Raw genomic sequence first — 19,938 nt, 5'->3', positions numbered from 1 at the left:
GGGAACTAAGCAATGGTAGATTGTCTAGAAGCAACAGGCCCCTCTGTAATCAGCCCCTGAATAATTTAGAGTTGACTGTATCACGCAAGTGTCCACCTCTCAGGAGAGGAAAGATGGGGATCCTATGTGTGCTTTGGATTCCTGGAAAGAAAATAATGATTAGTGTTCGAACTATTGTTGTACTGTGAACTGGCCATGTGAAAATGTTAGTAATAGTACCTATGTTTGTATTAAATCCTCAACAGTTTATGAAACTCATTGATACTTGCTATTTTATTTAATTTGATCTTTACAGTAACCCTGGGAATTAGCATGTTTGGTAGTATTAAATAAAAAACTGAAGCTCAAATTGGTTAAATGGCTTTATCAAGGTCACGTGATTTCTAAGTACTTGAGCCAAGAACTAAGGTCTTCTGACTCCTAATCTGATACTTTTTAACATAGAGTTGCGCTTCTAGCAAGAATACTTATTAATCTGCTACTTGCCCAGTGACAGGAGATACAACTTATTCCTGCAAAAGGCTAGTTTTTAAAAGTCCACATCTTTTGGAAGACCTGATGAGTTCTCTCACCCCAAGAATCAGTGGTTCTGTGAACTGGGGTGACCTAGTAGGGGTAAAACCCCAGTTTGGTTTGAAAGTGATTTCCATCAGGAGGCAAGCTGCTGCTTCTCTGAGGTACCAGAGGGCTCTGTCTGGTCAGGCGCTGGTTCCAGAGCGTGTTTCATGTACTCAGGCTGACCACTGGACCCCATCCACGTTTGGCAGGCTGTGGCCCCAGTGGAATACTCGTGATTGGGAACACGGTGATACCACATGCTCTTGGATTTCCACTCTCCTTTTGCACAGCTGCATACAGAAGTGTGGGTGTAGCTTACTTCTCTGCCTGCAGATCTGCTTTTCTGTTCCTGTCCCCTTTTTCTTTAGAGAAGGGGAGCTCCCTGTGCTTTGGTGATCACCACAAGCATTGACCCTCCTTCGGCCACACATGTTTACATCCGATTTTACCCGATTTCCGAGGCTAAGCTGCCCTTCCCCACGCAGAGACAGAATTTGGCCCTTGGTATTGGGTTTGTGACATCACAGTTGTTACTATGGTAATAGACTTGTTATAAACACAGGATAATAGCTCTGATTTTGCTTTTTTTTTTTTTTTTTCACTCTCCAAGCAGTGAAGGGACTCATCATAATCCTTAAGTAAGAATCACAGACTTTTTTGCAGACTCTAGGAAGTCGACAGAATAAGGCTTTGCCATACAGAGCAGTCATAAAAAAAACACACTGTTATAAGAATAATATTAGAAAATAATTGAAAGTATTAACCGACGCCTTTTAATGCAAAGATTCATTTATTCTTTTAGTTTGAATGAATATGAAAACCTCCTTCTTTGCTAATTTTAAAAATCACAGCATGAGCATAGTCTGAAGTGGCAGGCTACCTATCAGCGAGAGTTTGAAAGATAACTCAGGTTAATTATATTGTAACCTTGCTGTAATTCTTCTCATATTAGAGATTTTAATATGAATCCAAGCCTTTGGGACTTCATTCAAAGAGACCTGTGCCAGTAAAGGACTTTTCTGCATGAACCGAGTTATAGTGAGTCTCCATCAAAATACTAGGCCTGCCCCACTCCCCTGCAAGTTTGACTATTGAAGCAAAGACATTCAAAATAAGGTCCTTACTAGTACATTGGTCTTTGCTGCTTTACAGGTGAAATAACGCTCGGCTCCATGGATCTGCCATCGGTCCTCTGCAGTGGTTGGGCAGGTTAGGGTCTCCCCACCTTGTCTATCTCTGGTCAAAGTAACCAGCTGGGACTCGAACCAGGATTTTTCTATCTCAATCTCAGACTTGCCCTATAACAGCATTTTGCTCCGAAGAATTAAACAAAAATCAATAAAACTATCAGAATTATTTTCTTTTGCACGAGGAAAAAACAAAATGCAGCAACTTTCTAATGAAAGTTCTACCGAGCTCTGCTGCAGAAAACAGTGATCTAGGAAACGACATTTTAGATCTGAGTCTTTGGACAGGTTTTCCCAGAGGCTTACAAGTTGCCTGTTGTAAGCCCAGAATCCCTCTAAGTCCCTGATTACTTTTAAATGAAATGAAATGTGACAGAAGGAGGGAACATATTCCTCTGGATGCATTTATGTGGCAGTTTTGAATAAAACGTCTTTGACCTTAAATGGTTAGCGATCATATTCTTATTCCCCACCATGCTCCTACGTGTGAGGTGGAGGGCAGGGCCCACACAGGACATGCAGGTTTGTGTGGAGGGAGATGAGATCCAGCCCCTGAGACCGGCTTGATTTCCTGTGTGCAGGAGCGTCTTGCCTTTCTTTGAAAACAATGACCATTTCCTGTCCTCCAGGATAGTTTGCTTTCAGTGAGCGTTCCAAATATGTGTTCAGGCATGGTCATGGAAATATGATATATTTTTTCAGGCAAATCTTGAAATTCTTAAGAGGTTATAGGAACGGGGCTCTAAGGAACCATTAGCTTAGCTGAGAATGTGGAAACATTCACGTGATCTGCTAAGCTCTATGTATAAAGCCGAGTCACCCACAGTTAATAAGCATGTTACTTTTTGGCTCTTGTAATTCTTACATGGAGTCATACTTGCAGGGAAATGGGAATCAGAATGTGGTTTGCATTATGGCCATTATTTATTTTATCTGTTATTCAATATTCTTGGGGCTTGCATATGCATGCTGTATTCCAAGTAGCCATTGAGAAAACAGGATTTAATCAAAATTGCTTTGCCACTTATTTGTGTGTCCAACTTTTAAAATATGATTATTAAATAAAATTACCTAGAGTTAATGGGATTTGGATGACTTACTGTTTATGTAGCAGATATATTTCTCGAAGACGAGGTTTTTAGGACAAGGACAGGAGGAATGATGGTGAATGGCAGGACAAGAGTAATTAATAACATTTAATGATATAATCTCATCACAGCTAATATTTTTTGAGCACTTATTATGAGGCAGGTGTTGTTTAAACAGATTATCTCATTTGACTTTTTATTTTCTTTAACAACTCTGTGTGGGTGCTGTTATTCACCTTGTTTTACATCTGAGGAAACTGAGACCCAGAAAAGCTAAGCAACGTACCGTACGGAGGTCACACAGGTAATAAGTGGCAGAGCTGGTACGTGAACCTAGGCGTGATGTCTCCTTAACCCACACTTAGAACCACCAGGTTATCCAAATGTGATGTCAGTCTTTCAGTCACTTACGTATTTACTGAATGTTTTTCACATTGCACCAGATAATATAAATATCTATTATCATCATCCCTGAGCACCAAGAACTTAGAGTATAGCTGGAATATAATCAGCTATACTTTAGAAAGATAATATAATTTTAGCAGCATTTGGACAGTGTATGGTGTGGGTAGAAAGGCGAGGAAAGTGGAGTAGCAGAAGTTCTTTAGGCAGATAAGACTTGCTGTATTTGTACAGTTGAGAAATGGGATCTGAAACACAATATAGGCTAGAGCAGTGGTCGGCAAACTCATTAGTCAACAGAGCCAAATATCAATAGTACAACGATTGAAATTTCTTTTGAGAGCCTAATTTTTTAAACGTAAACTATATAGGTAGGTACATTGTTATTAACTTAATTAGGGTACTCCTAAGGCTTAGGAAGAGCCAAAGAGCCGCATGAGGCTCAAGGGGCCAAAGAGCCGCATGAGGCTCGTGAGCCGCAGTTTGCCGACCACAGGGCTAGAAGATAGTCATTTAAAATTCAAAGTGATTAAGAAGACACAAAAGCCTAAAAATGTTATTTACTATGACATGGTCCCTGTTTTATCTTTCTTTATATAATTAGGGGGTCTTAAAGAATTGTGGACCAGATTTCAGTATGCTTAGTCATTCTTCATGCCAAATGGAATGTGTAGTTTGAATGGAAAGAACCTTGCTAGGGCAAGAACCAGGAGACCTGGACTGTTAATGTCAGCTCTGCCATTTACTGGTCATATAATCTTAGAGAAGTCACTTAGCCTCTGTGAGCCTCAGTTTCTTTGTCTGAAAAATGTATTTAGTTTAGGTAATCTGTAATTTTCCTACATTTATTAAATTCTGATTTATGACTTGTATGGTGAATTTCCCACCTGATTTTATGATTTGAAAGGATCTATTTTAATATGCCATAATATGTACTTGTTAATCGATTGAACATATTTAAAGCAAACTCAGCTGTGTGCGTAGTTATGGCAGCCAAGATGAAAGATTTATGCTACTTAGGCCAGCTTTCAGTGATTGTTAATTTTTACTCTGAAAGAGTGAATAACGTGAAATAATAGCTTTAGAATGTATGAAAAGTATCAAAAATGTGAAATGTGAGTGAATAAAAAAGATTATATCACACATACATTATTAGACCAAATCATTTGTTACACATAAGTAATGATCATGTGAGTAATTATGAGAATTTCTGCAAAAGAGAAGTCATATTATGTCTAATTTAATTCACCAAAACAAGAACAGGAAGAAATGGAAAACTTGAATAGTCCTACTTCTATTAAATAAATTAAATAATTAAATCTTTTTTACAAAGAATATTCTAGACCCAGACAGCTTCAGTGGTAAATTCTAAACACTGAAGGAAAAAAGATAGCTCTCATCATATGACAAGGGCATTAGACGTAAGGAAAATAATAATTTAATGTAATTGGGTTATATTAAAATGGTAAACTTGTATTTATCATGAACACTGATTAAAAAATTCTGAACATAATCGTAGCAAACTAAAACCAGTGATATATGTACAACAGGATATTACATCATGACTAGGAGTTTTTTTAGGAATGCAAGGTTGACTTAAAATGTAAAAATCAGTCAATATAACTAACCACACTAACAGAATAAAACAAAACCTCATATAATATTCTAAATAGATGCAGAAACATAATTGGATAAAATTTAACACAATAAATAAGAAAAAACTTTGGCAAAGTAGGACTAGAATGAAACTTCCTCAATATGACAAAAACTAGCCACAAAAAACTTACAACAAACGTTATACTTAATGTTAAATATTGAAAACTTTTCTCTTGAGATCAAGAATGAAATAAAGATGATTACTATCACCACTTCTATTTAATTTTGTCCAATTACATAGATAATGTAATAAGGCAAGAAAAAGAAACAAAAAAATATAAGATTTGAAAAGTAGAAATGACATTTTGTTTAGAACAGAATGCCTCCTCCACCAATGTACAGGCAAACATCAGAGATATTGTGGGTTTGGTTCCGGACCACCACACTAAAATGAGTATTGCAGTAAAGCAAGTCACGTGAAATTTTTGGTTTCTCAGTGCATATAAAAGTTTATACTATTCTGTATTCTGAGTGTGCAATAGCATTATGTATTTAAAAAGTACATATCTTAATTTAAGAATACTGTATTGCTAGTGGTAGGCCTTGCCTAGATATTGATGAAAATGCCATATCTGCAAAGCACAATAAAATGAAGCTCACTAAAATGAGATATGCCTATTATGTTTAATGAGTGCATTAATCAAGGTCTCTAACACAGTTGATACCCCCAAATCCATTATGTTTCTATATACCAATCATAAAAAATTAAAAGCAAAACTTAAAAATATCTACAAATTCCATTTATTTTATTTTTTTAAAAGCTGTTTTAAAAAATATACATTTTTATTGATTTTTTAAATATATTTTATTGATTTTTTACAGAGAGGAAGGGAGAGAGATAGAGAGCTAGAAACATCGATGAGAGAGAAACATCGATCAGCTGCCTCCTGCACATCTCCTACTGGGGATGTGCCCGCAACCCAGGTACATGCCCCTGACCGGAATCGAACCTGGGACCTTTCAGTCCACAGGCCGACGCTCTATCCACTGAGCCAAACTGGTTTCGGCCATTTTTATTGATTTTAGAGAGAAAGGGAAAGGGAGAGATTGAAAGATAAATGATGAGAGAGAATCATTGATTGGCCACCTCCTGCGTGCCCCCCAATGAAGTTCATAATCTGGGCATGTGCCCTGACCGGGAATCAAACCTTGACCTCCTGGTTCATAGGTTGGCGCTAACCACTGAACCGCGCCGGCTGGGGCAAATTCCATTTAAAATATCACAAAGTGTCAAATATCCAGAGGGGGGAAAAAAATCTAACAAAAATATGTGTAAGATTGTTACACAGAGAACTATAAACATTGCTGAGAGAAATAAAAGAAGACCTAAATCAGTGGAGGGACACACCATGTTTATGGATTGGAGACTAAATACCCTAAAAAGGCAGATTCTTCCTAAATTGATTCATAATTTAATGCTATAAAAGTCTCAGCATAAAATTTTGTAGAAATTAAGATGCTGTTTCTAAAATTTACATGGAGATGCAAAAGGACAAGAATAGGCAAGACAAATAGAAGATAATGAAGAACAAAACTGGAAGATTTATACTGCCAGACCTCAATAATTATTATAAGATTATAACAATTAATTAATAATTAAATAATTTTATTTTACTATTAGTGTTAATTGTTGATGCTGTTGTTACTCTTCTTTTGACCATACTTTAAATTAGCCTTTAAGAATAATTAATATAGCCCTAGCTGGTTTGACTCAAGAGTCCTGGGTTCAATTCTAGTCAAGGGCATATGCCCTGGTTGAGGGCTCGATCCCCAGTGTGGAGTGTGCAGGAGGCAGCCGATCCATGATTTTCTCTCATCATTGATGTTTCTATCTCTCTCTCCCTCTCCTTTCCTCTCTGAAATAAAAAAAATCTATAATAATAAAAGTGCAATATGCTAATTAGACCGGATATCCTTCCGGATGAAGCTGGGGCTGCGAGGGGAGCCCAGGGTCCTTGGTGCCAGAGGGAAGCCAGTGCCGGCAGCTGGGGGAAGGAAGGCCTACTCCTGCACAAATTTCATGCATCAGGCCTCTAATATATGTATATGTATATACACATATAAAATAATTAATATGTATACATTTGAGGTATGAAAGAGAAATAATACTTTCTGTGGTCTCAGTGTGCCTTTCCTTCCTTATAGTTGTAGAGTTTACAGTCAGCCAGGCTTCCTGTGGTTCTGGATGAAGTCCGTATTGTTTCTCTGAGGTATTAATCAATTGTTGTGTGCGGCATTAATTTCCCGGTGTTTATCTCTGCCGCCATCTTAGTTTCTCCCTTTTGTTTTAAATTTTAAAAAGGAAACTGCAATCATGAAATATATTACATGTCGGAAAAAACATAAATCCATTCTTTTACAAATAATGATCTTTGTCAACTCAGCTTCTTTCCTCAAAGAGGTAACCACTTTTATGGTAATCATTGCCTTCTTTTCTTCTACAGTTTTAACACCTAAGTGTCCCTCCCTCCAAGAAATATAGTTTATTTTGCCTATTTTTGGACTTTAGGTAAATGAAATTATGGTAGCCTGCTTCTAAGATGGCCCTCAGTGGTTCTGCCCTCCTGCTGGTCTCCTCCTTCATTGAATCAGGAATGGTCTGGGGGATGAACTTCTCAGGCTGCCATAAAAGGTTAATGCAGTTTCTGCCTAGTTCTCTCAGATTGCTCAGTCTCAGGGGAGCCTAAGGAAACTCAAGCAGTCCTGTGAAGAGCCCCATGTGGACAGGGGCTGAGGGCTCCCACCAACAGCCAGCACCAACTTGATAGCCTTGTGGTTGAACCATTTAGAAGTGGATTCTCCAGCCCAAGATAAGCCTTCAGATGACTTCCAAAAAAGACATTTGGCTGAAACCTCATGAGCAGCCCTTAGCCAGAAGTGCTCCAAACCACTCCCAAATATCTGTCCTACGGAAAACATGAGCAATAATAAATGATTTCCATTGCATTAAAAAGAAGCAATGAAATAATGATACAAGGATATACATATAAATCATTGCAGTGGACTTCAGAAACTAATCTAAACAGATACTTGATTTATGATAAATGAATTAGTTTGGGTTATCACAACAAAATACCGTAGCCTGGACAGCTTAAATAACCAAAATTTATTTTCTCACAATTCTGAAGAATGTAAGTCCAAGATCAAGGTCATTGGGGTTGGTGTTTGGATTTTCTCTGTGGGTTGCAGATGGCTATCTTCTCCCTGTGTCCTCATGTGGGGGAGAGAGAGAGAGAGAGAGAGAGAGAGAGAGAGAGAGAGAGAGAGAGAGTTCTTGGGTGTTTCTTCTTATAAGGGCTCTATCCCATTGGACCAGATCTCTATCCTCATGATCTCATCTAACACTAGTTAACTCTCAAAGGCCTCATCTCCAAATAGCATCACAATAAGACTTAGGGCTTCAACACATGAATTTTGAAGAGACTCAAGTATTGAGTCCATAACAACAAAGATAACAATGTAGAGCAGTGAAGAAAAACAGTCTTATGGGAAAAAATGTATATGGATTTTTTACTTCACACCATTCACAAAAGTCAGTTCTAGATGGATTGTTGATCTAAATGTGACATGTAGAACAATAGAGCATGTAGAAAAAAAGCCTAGGAGAATATATTTATGATTTTGGGTAGGTCAATATTTCTTTCTTTCTTTTTTTAAAAAAAGAAAACATCAAATTTAATTTAAATTAAAAAAATCAGAAATTATCTGGAAAAACAATGGAGCGAATCAACTCCTAAAAAAGAGGGCTGCGTTTTTGTGATCACATTTATTGGAAGGGTTGGAGAAAAATAAAAATGCCATTTAACTTTAGAATTTGTGAGTTATGTGCAAATAAACTCATTTCAGGAGCAGAAGAATCCTTGGTCATTTCCTAATATCAAAATTTACGCAGGTTTCTCTTTTGAATATCTTCTACCTTTAAAGACGCAATCATATAAAGTCTCCTAATTTCCACACAGGATATATTCTTTGTTTCAACCAACTCTCAATGGAGGGGCAACTAGGACAACACCATCTCCCTGGACAAAAAGCATTGGAATATTCCATTTTGTTGACTGGAATTTCTATAGTAGTCACGGTTTCTTCCACATCTCCCAATATCATATTTAAATGTTGATCATAAGCATGTAATCTACCTCTAAGCTCTCTGTCATTTCCCATTTTCACATAAATTCGCTCATCCAGGCTGAGCCTGATAAGATCCAGGGGCTCTTCTACAGTGTTGGTAGTTTGTTGCTGGTCCACGTCGTCTGCCATGTTTCAAACCCTGCCAGGCCAATATTTCTTAAACTAAAAACATTAACCATAAAGAAAAAGGTTGATTAAATAGGCTCTATTAAAGTTAAGAATTTCTGCTGATTAAAAGACATCTTTCAAAATATTAAAAAGAGAGATGACATTCATAATGCATGTTCCACAAAAGGCAAGTATTCACAATATATAAAGAATCCCATATATACATATATATTAAAAAACAGCCTAATAGAAAAATAAGCAAAACTGTAAACAGGCACTAAACCAAAGAAAATATCCAAGTGGTCCATAAACATGTTGGAAGTTATTTAATCTCAGTCAGCAGGGAAATAAAATTTAAAATCATAATGAGATACCAGTACACAAACAGAATGTCTAAAATGAATAAAACTGATCATACCAAGAGCTGAGGAGGATATGGGTCAACTAAAACTCTCATGCATTGCTGTTGAGAGTGCAAATCAGTATACCCACTCTTGAAAGATGATTGCCAATATCTATTAATGCTGAACATACATATATCCTATTACACAATAATTCCATCCTAGATATGTACTCAACACCAATGTGTATATATGTGAGACAAAGACATATAGAAGATCCTTCATAGTAGCATCTATATATATAAAAGCCAAGAGACCGGAATGACCAGAACAATCGGTCGCTATGACGCGCACTGGGGAGGTCAACTGGCCTGATGGGGGCCCCGATCAGCTCCTCCCAACTGCCCGCGGCCCCTCCCTCAGGTTTGCCTTCCCCCTGATCAGGGGCGGCCAGCTGGCCAACCTCCTGGGGCCTCTCTCCCCCACGCTGGCCAGCCTGATTGGCCCTCATTGGGGTGGGCTGGCCGGACCCCACCTGTGCACAAATTCATGCACTGGGCCTCTAGTCCTATATAATAAAGAGGTAATATGCAAATTGACTGCCAGGTTAGGGGTGACCAGGCTGGCAGGGAGGGTAGTAAGAGGTGACCAGGCCAGTGGGCGGGGGGCAGTTAAGGGCTACGGGGGAAGTCAGTTGGGGGAAACCAGGCAGGCAGGCAGGCAGGCGAGCGATTAGGATTGTGAGAGCCTCTAGTTTACTTATAATTGCTAAACACAGGAAACAGTACAAATGCTCATCAATTATAGTTAACATGATTTCCTATGTGTGTGGGGGGGTCCTTATATGGGTTTAGCTGGGTGAGTGTAGGCCTTGAAGTTGAATGTGAAATTGCTGGTATATCATATGTGTATAATTCAGGGATGAAGATCCTTGTCTCAAAAATATTGAATCCTTGACTTAGAGACCTAGATTTCAAAAAAAATTTATTTAACTCCTCCTCCTAATTTAAGCAGCTAAACCCCAGAATATAATTTTGTCATTTTTATTTTATACCTAGTCTGCTCGTAGCTTTTTGAAATTTAAATCGTATCATTCCTTATTATTAAGGTATTATCTATTTACATGAAATATTTCATGGTAAAGCCTATACATTAAGTTATAGGCAGAAGGCCTAAGTATCCCTCACAGTGGTCTACTTGGAATCTGCTTTTGATATGGTATAAAGTGGAGAGACAGGGAATTGACAAGAATAGGATACATAATACATCATTGGTTCTTCTCAGGCTTTGCCCCCCAGGAGACATTTAGCAGTATTTGCAGATATTTTTGGTTGTCACAACTTGTAGAGGGGGCGCTGTTATATAGTGAGTAGAGGCCAGGCATATAGCGAGTAGAGGCTGGGAAGGATGCTAAACATTCTACAGTGCACAGAACAGTCCCACAACAAGGAATTATCTGGCTGAAAATGTCAACAGCGCTGAAGTTGAGAACCGCTTTATGGTGATGACAACTCTGTGTATGGGACACTTCTAGTACGCCACTCCAGACCCTCTGGCCCACATCTGACTCTAATGATTGCTGGAGCACTCTGACAGCTCATGCATTATGCATTATGAAAGGGCCTTGTCTCACGCATGTCTCTAGCTTCTAGTTCTGGGTTTCTCTGATAATGGCAGCATGGACAACCCATAAATCCTTTCAGCACTTGCTCACACATGTGCAAACCAGAAGTGTGGGGAAATGCACACACCAGACCAATGGGACATGAGAGTTGATGAATAAATACTTTTTTCCTTTGTCCCCTGTGTGAGTGGTTATAACATATATTTCATAAACTCCAAAAAATGTTCTTTATGATTGAATACCAGTCCCCTTAGTGGTGGCCAACTCAATAACACATTGTTCTGTTGGCTTTTCCACCTCCTCAGGTTCATTTCCCTGACCTCACTCCTACCTCCTGGAGTCACATGCCCAATAGATTCACCTACATGTATGTCTTTGTTTCAGATTCTGTTTTATGGGAAACTCAGGATAAAATACCATGTGTGGAAGTACACGGTGAAAGATCAGAAATCAATGGAAAAGAAAATAGAAATAGAATTTTATGAACATTCATGTTTTTCCCTTTAAAGTCATGCATAAATATATAATAGAGGAGTAAAAAAGATAGCACCAGGTTCTTGGTGGTGCAAATATTTGAGAGCTTAGGAAGGGCCACTTCTAAAATTGTCCCACTAGCCAAAGAATTTTCTAAGCCTCTTAGGTAAAGGCAAGGGACAACAGTGGTGGCTTTATAGAAGGAGAAAAAGGAAAAATATTAATTCAGGGGTTCAAGAAAAATAGGAAAGAAAAAGGAATATCCTGTGCCTAAACTCTTTTAAATGGATCTTGTTATTTTGAGAGATTTAGAATCCTAGAATTTTAATTAGAAGGGACTTGAGGGACCATTTAGCTAAATGCCCTCTTTTACAGATGAAGAAAATGAGGCCCAGTGAGGCTTAATGACCTTCTCAAGGTCATTCAGTTGGATTAATGGAAGAATCAGAGCCAAAATTCACTTCTGAAGTGGAGAAACCATCTAAACATGAATTCTAAATCACACGTGTCTGTGATCCCTGAGACAATTCATAACTTCTCGTGGCATTACCTCACTTTAGGGATGTATGACCTAGCTGGGATAGTACTTTCAGGCCACTCTGTCTCAGGTCACCAAAGAGCTAAGATGCTAACAGGAAACGTCAGCTGTGCTTTTCCCTTGCTTGTAGAGGGTGGCCGTATTTCTGAATTAGCGTAGACTTGACTGAACTATTTGCTATTATTTGAAGGTACACAGTTTGGTTAAGAGAGAGAAATGAGGAAGTTAGTAACTCTTGTTATTCTAGGGACATTCCCAATACTGACTTCTCAAAGTTCCTATTAAATTGAGAAGGCTTAGTTCATGGACTTGGCCAAGGAGAGTGGAAATTGCATTCTGTTCTGGGGCTTTTAAGTGGTGTTTCCCTCTAAGGCAGCTTTGTTCTGAGTGATTACTACAGATGGTGTCCTTGGCTCTCCTGCTCCCCTACTCCCACTGGGCATCCAATCATCCAAGGTGCACCTTGTAAGGATTCTGCTTTTCTCCTTTTTATGCTGAGGCCCAAAGTAGACATTACATTCTATTGAACAAGACAGACATGGTCCCTGTCTTAACTGGATCACAATCTGGTGGAGGAGAGATGTTAAAAAGAAATCTCAATCAAGTCTGAAGATGATCCATTTAGGGGTGCTGTGGGATCTGACCAGGTTTGGGGTCAGGAAAAGTCTTCCTAGAGTGAGGCTTAAGATAAGATATGAAGGAGCAATAGTATACTCAATCGTTCAAGGATTTTGAGGTTGTGGGTGAGAAAGCAGCGTATAGAAAGGCTCAGAATGGAGAGAGAGGTTTAAGGAAAGTAAAGGAATCCAGAGTCCTGAGAGTTGACAAGCTGAGCGGCTGGCCTGATCATGGGAGTCATGAAGACAATGACCAGGAGTTTCAACTTCTTGAGGGCAGTAGATGACACTAAGGGATTTTGAGCAAGTGACAGCAGTGATGAAATTTGTGTCTCAGTAGAATTTCCCTCACCCAGAGTGGAGGGAATGGATTGGATAGGAGTAAGATAGGAGGCTACATGTAGTATGGGCAAGAGGTGTTGGTGGTTTCACTGGAATAGACAGCAGTGAACTCCATGAGGATGGGTCACCTAGAACAGTGCCTGGGACGTAAGTACACTTAATAAGTATATATTGAATGAATGAATAAGTATATTATGAAAATATTTAGGAAAACCTGGTGATTAATCAGAATGTGGGAGGGAAGGGGGAGGGAAGAGGCAGGGAAGATGCTAGATTTCTGCTAGCAGGTAACTGTATGGATGGTAGGGCCAGGAACCGAGAAGGGGAACACAGTGAAGGGGCAGGTTATGGGAGAGGTATATGTGCAGCTTTGGATATGACAAGTTGTCTGGGAGGCCGTTGAAAATAATATCTCATGAGAGATGACTATTGATTTGGAAATCTTCGTCTTATGGATGATAACTGGAATCACAAGAGTACCTAGATTACATGACCCAAGGGAATATGAAGACAGAAGAGAGGAGGACTCTGAAAGATTCCCATTGGTATGGCCTCCACTTTGCCCATGGCTGGCATGTTCTGTCTCATCATATTCCTGAATAAGGACTGGCATGGGGCCCTTTCAGAGAGTCCCTCAGTCATTAATGATTTTCATTCAAGAAATCTAAATAAGTATTTAGAGGAAGAATGAAGAGGGAAATAAATTATATTGTGGACAATGTTCCAGCAGGTTCACCTTGGTTCTTTTAACAAATTCAGTACAGTGAACTTCTTACTCTTCAATCTACTCAACTCATACTTCAGAGCATGGAGAGAAGAAGAGGAGCTGAAGAGGAGAGAAGCAAGTGTTTTATGTGGGCGCTTGAACCCTTCCAGGTGTCCCTCTGACCTGAGTCTCTAGCCTGCCAATTCTGTTCCCCTGGAATGGTTGTCTCAGCATGGGATACTACTGCAGGACTGGCTAGAATGATAAGGTGGGACTTGCCTGCTGGTCAGTCACAATGAGGCTGCTTATAGCCCCTTCTATGTTCACCACGAACATCTGGCTTCTGCATGTTGGCATTTTACACTGGGGGCAGCCATGGAAAGCTCCTTGAGGTCTGGGATCATGTCTGTCTTGTTCACAGTATATTTCCAGCTCCTGGTGCAGTGCCTGGCACAGAGTTGAGTAAATAAGTGAATTCTTTGTCTACAATTAAGGTTTCTCCTTTGGGGAGATTTGTCAACCACTATGGGGCCCAGTGAGTGTAATTAATGGGAAAGCCAGATTTCAGAAGGGGACATGAGTCCTTCACACAAATAGTAGGTGTTGGCAATACTTTTTTTTTGCTCTGACATCCTATATAAAGCAGTTTGACTCTTTAGTCCTATTATGCTGCTATTGTACTTCTTTGGTGATGATGCCCCTGTTTGCTCTGCAGGGGCTTGGAATTACTTTTCCAGCAGTGATGGATTTGCTGGTGCACAATCTTTGACCTTGTCCCCTATCCCTAATCATGTTCATTTGTCAGCTAGCTTCTGGGGCTCAGTGAGTGGTCTTCAGCCATGTAGGACAGAGAGGTCCAATGTCAAGCAAACCCATAGTTACAGAATCATTGTCCCAGGGCCTCGTAGATTGGTCAGATCCAGGGCTCAGGGAAGGGGGACAAGATTTTACTTGAGTTCCTTGTCCATACCCAGTGAACATGAATTATTAAGTGCCAAGAGCAGTATTACTCTTCCATTGCCTTACTAGGGATTTCTGTCATTTTGTCTGTAGGATGAGAAGAGGGTGCCTTGTCTGTAATTTGATGCAGATAGCTTATGCCACAGGATTTTGTGTATCATGGGTGTGTTAGTTCCGTCTGGTAGTATTTATTGAGGACTGGTAGGCATTGGTCAGCACACCTAGCATTGGCCAAATGGCTCCAGGCCTTGCCTTTCTGCCCAGCGCAGACAAAGGAGGCTCCTGAAAAGAAAGATCCAATTTTGGGCAAAAGAGAAGAAACCTTCCTGATAATTATGATCCACGTGGAAGTGCTCCTGCTTCGGTGCTAATGTAGGGCAGTGGGGCAGCATGTCCCAGGGAAACTTTCTCAGAAGTCCAGTCTTGTGGATTCTCTGTGGAAAGACATGTTCATGGTCCAAATGGTGAAATACAACATTCTCTCCCTCTCCCTCTTGAAGATCATACATACATTCTACATTCCAAAAAATCTTAAGGTAATGAAACTGTTATTTAACTTTGTTTGCCAGCATTTTCCATACATATTTCACCTTGGAAGTCTTTTTAAAAATAACACCATTTCAATATCCCATAGGATTAGTGTTCTGTGGCATGTGCTTTCAGAAATATTACACAGAGGACTCTGGGTTTTCCATACTCTTAAGTTCTACTCTTTTCTTATTCCAGTTCTTTAGGATGAGTACATAGAAAAGACAAACTTCCTACAGTGAGTTTTGAGAAGTGGAGGTGAGGTTGGCAAAGAGGTTTACAAGAAGACATCTCTTCACTGGCAAAGCAGTGAAACTCTCGGGAGATAGTCAAATTAATGCTGAGGAGCTGCAGACACCTAAGCTTAGTGTCTTGTTAAAGAATCTAGTCAGTATGATGTTCAGGAGAGAATTACTAGTTTGTGACTTTATGGGATCTCTCCTTTTGTTCTTCTTTTCATTTTCACTGTTACTCTATAGGTTTGGAACTCATCCCCTTTCCTCTCAATCATCCATCCATCCATCCATCCATCCATCCACCCACCTACCCACCCACCCATTCATCTGTCCTTATATTCATTCACCCAGCATAGTTTAAGCCCTGCTATGTGGTAGGCACTGAACACACAAAGGTGAATGATCATGGAGCATGCTCTCATGTTGATTACTGAGGCTTCCAGATATGGAACAAGATTCCAGTCTTTCCAAATTCTGATACACCCTCCCGGAGTAACATTTATGATCCTGTTATGTCCTACTGAGAAATATTCTGGAGCTCTGTATTAACTGTGGAATAAAGAAGAGCTCCTCCTGCCCCATAGCAGAATGCCATTCAAGCGACTCCTTGTTCAGGCCCCTTTGGCCCCAATCTAATCTCCTACTTTTGCCTTCTCACAATTTTGGTCAACTGCATGACTTCAGGAATCCCCCCCATCCTTGAGCCTGTCTGCCACTCCTTGATACCTGCTGTTTCTTCTCTTGAACTTTCTCCCTCTCCAAACCCTTCAAGACCTAACTCTGGGCTCTCACAGGTTTCTGAACCTCTTTTTTCTATCTGTGACACACTCCCCTATATGTTCTCTCTATCTGTTTTCTATCTGTTCTCCTAGCCATGTCCTATTCAAGTCAACATTCTTGATCAGTTTCCTAGTGCAGGGACCTTCATGTAAATGTTTAGTTCGTTCTGCAGTCATATCTTTTACATATATCAACTATACTAATAATAGCCTAGGTGCGTCATGCCCTCACATCATCACAAGATGGCCATCACAAAGATAGCCGTCACAAGATGGCCATCACAAGATGGCTGCGCACACAGTGGAGGCAGGGCCCAGCGGCCGCTCCATGCAGTGAGGCCTGGGGGTCCCACGGCTCTGTGCGGTGCAGAGGAGGCTGGTCCCGGCGTCTCTGCCACCTTGTGTGGAGGAGGCAAGTCCTGATGGAAGAGGTGGGTCGTGGTAGGGGAGGGCAGTTGTGGGTGATCAGGCCGGCAGGGGAGCAGTTAGGGGGTGAACAGGCAGGCAGGCAGGTGAGCAGTTAGGAGCCAGTGGTCCCAGATTGTGAGAGGGATATCCGACTGCTGGTTTAGGCCCGATCCCACAGGGGTCGGGCCTAAACTGGCAATCAGACATCCCCTGAGGGGTCCCAGATTGGAGAGGGTGCAGGCTGGGCTGAGGGGCTCCCCCCACCTCCCTCCCCATGCACAAATTTTGTGCACTGGGCCTCTAGTACATATATAAATAATTAAAAATTGCCAGAAGAATTTCATTAGAAAATTGAAAATTAATTTAAAATTTTGTTTTTTTTCTGTCATTTTGTGTAATATGTGCTCATTTCTGTAACTTACTGGAACTAATTTTAATTTATGTATAGAGATTTAGATTTTATTTTTGTGTTAAATACTACTCTAGTTAGAGGGGTGCAGACTATTTAAATGTTTGAAATCACTTCAAATAATTCCATTTCGTAAAGAAAAATAGGGATAATTTTAGGTACTACAAACAATGATAGTTGTATGAACCGTTATCATTTAATTGCATCTATCCTTTTAATTAACAAGTGCAATACAATTTTATTAATTTGGACGCTATTATTTGGCAATTTTTGATAGTTAAGGTGGCAGACATTTTCAGTTGTTACTAGATACTTTTTAAAAGAGCAAACTTCTCAGGCACTTAGAAAGATCCACCCATGTGAGGATAGTTGATGTAATAATTACAAAGAATTCCCATCTATTAATTACAGAATATTTGGCAGTACTGTGATATATTTGGCAACACCTTGTCAACTATTAATTCAAGTTAAGAAATTTTTTTAAAGAATGGCTGTAAGTGAAGTTTTTAATAAATCAAATGGCTTTACTCTTAAATAGTTTGAGTTAGTGAAATTTAAGGAGTTACTGGGTTCTTTGTATTCAAAGATAATGGTTCTAGAGATGCCATCCATGGGCGGGAATGTAATTGAAGTGACTGGTGCCCGTCCGATTACATATAGCTGACACCTACCCTTTTCTTATGGGTCTAATTGCCAGTAGTTCTAAGGAAGGCTCATTTACACCTAGAATGTTCCTACTTTCTCTCATTTGATCCTCACCAAAGCTATACTTAGGGTAAGCACTACTATCCCCTTAGTGACTTGCCCAGGTCACACAAGTGGGAGGGGCAGTTTAATACTTTACTAATGGCCTCTGTCTCTATCTCTCTGCACTCCAGCACACTGTCTTTCAAATATTAATAGTGACTCAGGTTTGCAAAGCAGTGTTTATCTGTTACCTCACTTGCCTAAAAAAGTTACCCCCTTGAGACTGTAGTAAGCGGATCTGCCTGTTGCTTTTCTTTTCTAGTGATCCCTAGCTATATGCCATTTCTTCCACCTCCTTCAACTTCTACTGTGGTTTATATTCACATCTGAAAGGGTCTCTGAAAATATTTCACATTGTGCCACAGTATGACTGCACCGTATTTTCTTCTGTCCACTCTGCCCTCAGCTTGTTACACCTGTGGATCCAGAGTGAGACATAGCAAAGTAATGACCAGAGGCATCTTGTGCCCTAGTCTCTTCCATCTCTGCCTTCCACGTTTCTCATTAGAAGCCTATACTCAGCCCTTCTCCCCATTCTCTGTGAAAGCCTGCAGAAAGAAAGCATAAATGATTGCTGAAAAATGTTTATTAAACCTTCTTGCTTTCAGGGAATTTGTGTTTTAATGGGATAAAAGACATATTTAGTCAAATAAAGTCTTCTCTAATGGTAGAATTTAATTTTAGTGAGCAGTTGAGGGATAATTTTTGAAGCTAAGATATTCTTATTGGGATCTTTGAAATTATAAATGTAAGTGATTACTCACTTGACCTACAAAGTCAATCTCACCCATGTCCTACTGTTGGGCCCCTTCCTTACAACAGAGAAAGTTGGGAAGTCTATTGCTTGCTGTGGGTAGAATGACTGCATCCTGCGATCCAGGTATTCTTGGTTCTTTTTCACCATTGAATGCTTAAGTGGAACTTGCTGGTGAGCATTCAGATAGAATGTTTGTAGCAAGTTCAAGTCCCACAGTCATAAAGGCTTGCACTGCAGGCCTTTACCTTGTTTTTTTGTTTGTTTTGTTTTAAAGTCAGTCGACAAATATTGATTAACATTTCAGCTGTCTTCTCAAAGACATTTTGACCCTTTTGGTTCCATTTTCTTTGTCTGTTAGTGTGTCCTGGAACAGTGCCCTCTGTAAGTAGCAGAAACTGTGATGGCTCTCTATCCTTTCTGTAGAAGGAAGTCTGTGTGGATGGTGTGCAACCTTCCATGCTTAGAAAGGCTGTGTGCTTTAAGGTGTAGTGGTCAAGAGCTTGGGCTTGGCCACAGATGGCCTGGTCTTCATCTAGGCTTTGGTATGTACTGGCTGTGTTATCTGGAGCAAATTACTTAACTTCTAAACCTTACTTTCCCCGTCTGCACAGTGGGGATAATGTTAGTACCTGCCGGGGGGGGGGGGGTGGTGGTGATTAAGATTAAATGATGGATTTAAAGAATTTTGCACTGTGCCTGGCACCTACTAAATACTGAATAAGGCTAGCTATGATTGTTTTCTTTTTGGCTCAGTGGTTCAAATTTTCTTTGGGTATCCTTAAATGTTCATGTTTAGAACACAGGAAATTGTACAGAAGCATCTATAGGACTCTGTGGAAACTTTTAAATTGGACTTCCCTAGAGTTTTTGAAATTGAATTACCGTATTTGCCGGCGTATAAGACGATTTTTTGGCCCTGAAAAATATGCCTCCAAGTGCATGTCTTCATTTTGTTCTTAAATATAGCTGCATAGACTGCCCATAGTGCTTGCCCCGTGCCATAGTGGCCTCCCGATGCCCGCCCACTTCATTCCACATACCGTTCAGGCATCAGCAGCGCTGCTGGGTGTGTGCTCGGCTGTTAGGCGATTTTGCTGTTATGCGATTTTACCACACTCGCAAAATCGCACACAGCCGACCATACACCCAGTATGATAGCGCAAAATCGCGAATCGCGATACCATACTGGGTGTATGGGTGGCTGTGTGCGATATTGCGAGTGTGGTAAATTCGGGTTACCGTATATTTCTTTACATATGCATTGAAGATTCGCGATTTTGCGCTATCATGGTGCCTGTTAGAATGTTGAAGAGCTCGCACTTGCGCACTAGTGAGGTCCCAGGGA

At 40.1% G+C, this 19,938-nt stretch overlaps 1 protein-coding gene and 1 pseudogene across 1 annotated transcript in view; one reads left to right on the top strand and one right to left on the bottom strand.

The window, feature by feature from the left end:
- Positions 1 to 19,938, top strand: part of SOBP (sine oculis binding protein homolog) — a 158,712-nt gene that overhangs the window by 18,856 nt on the left and 119,918 nt on the right.
- Positions 8,639 to 9,148, bottom strand: LOC102763764 (annotated as a pseudogene).

This window comes from Myotis davidii, unplaced genomic scaffold (genome assembly GCF_000327345.1).
Source record: "Myotis davidii unplaced genomic scaffold, ASM32734v1 scaffold68, whole genome shotgun sequence".
NCBI lineage: Eukaryota > Metazoa > Chordata > Mammalia > Chiroptera > Vespertilionidae > Myotis > Myotis davidii.
This window is presented reverse-complemented; position numbering and strand designations above follow the sequence as displayed.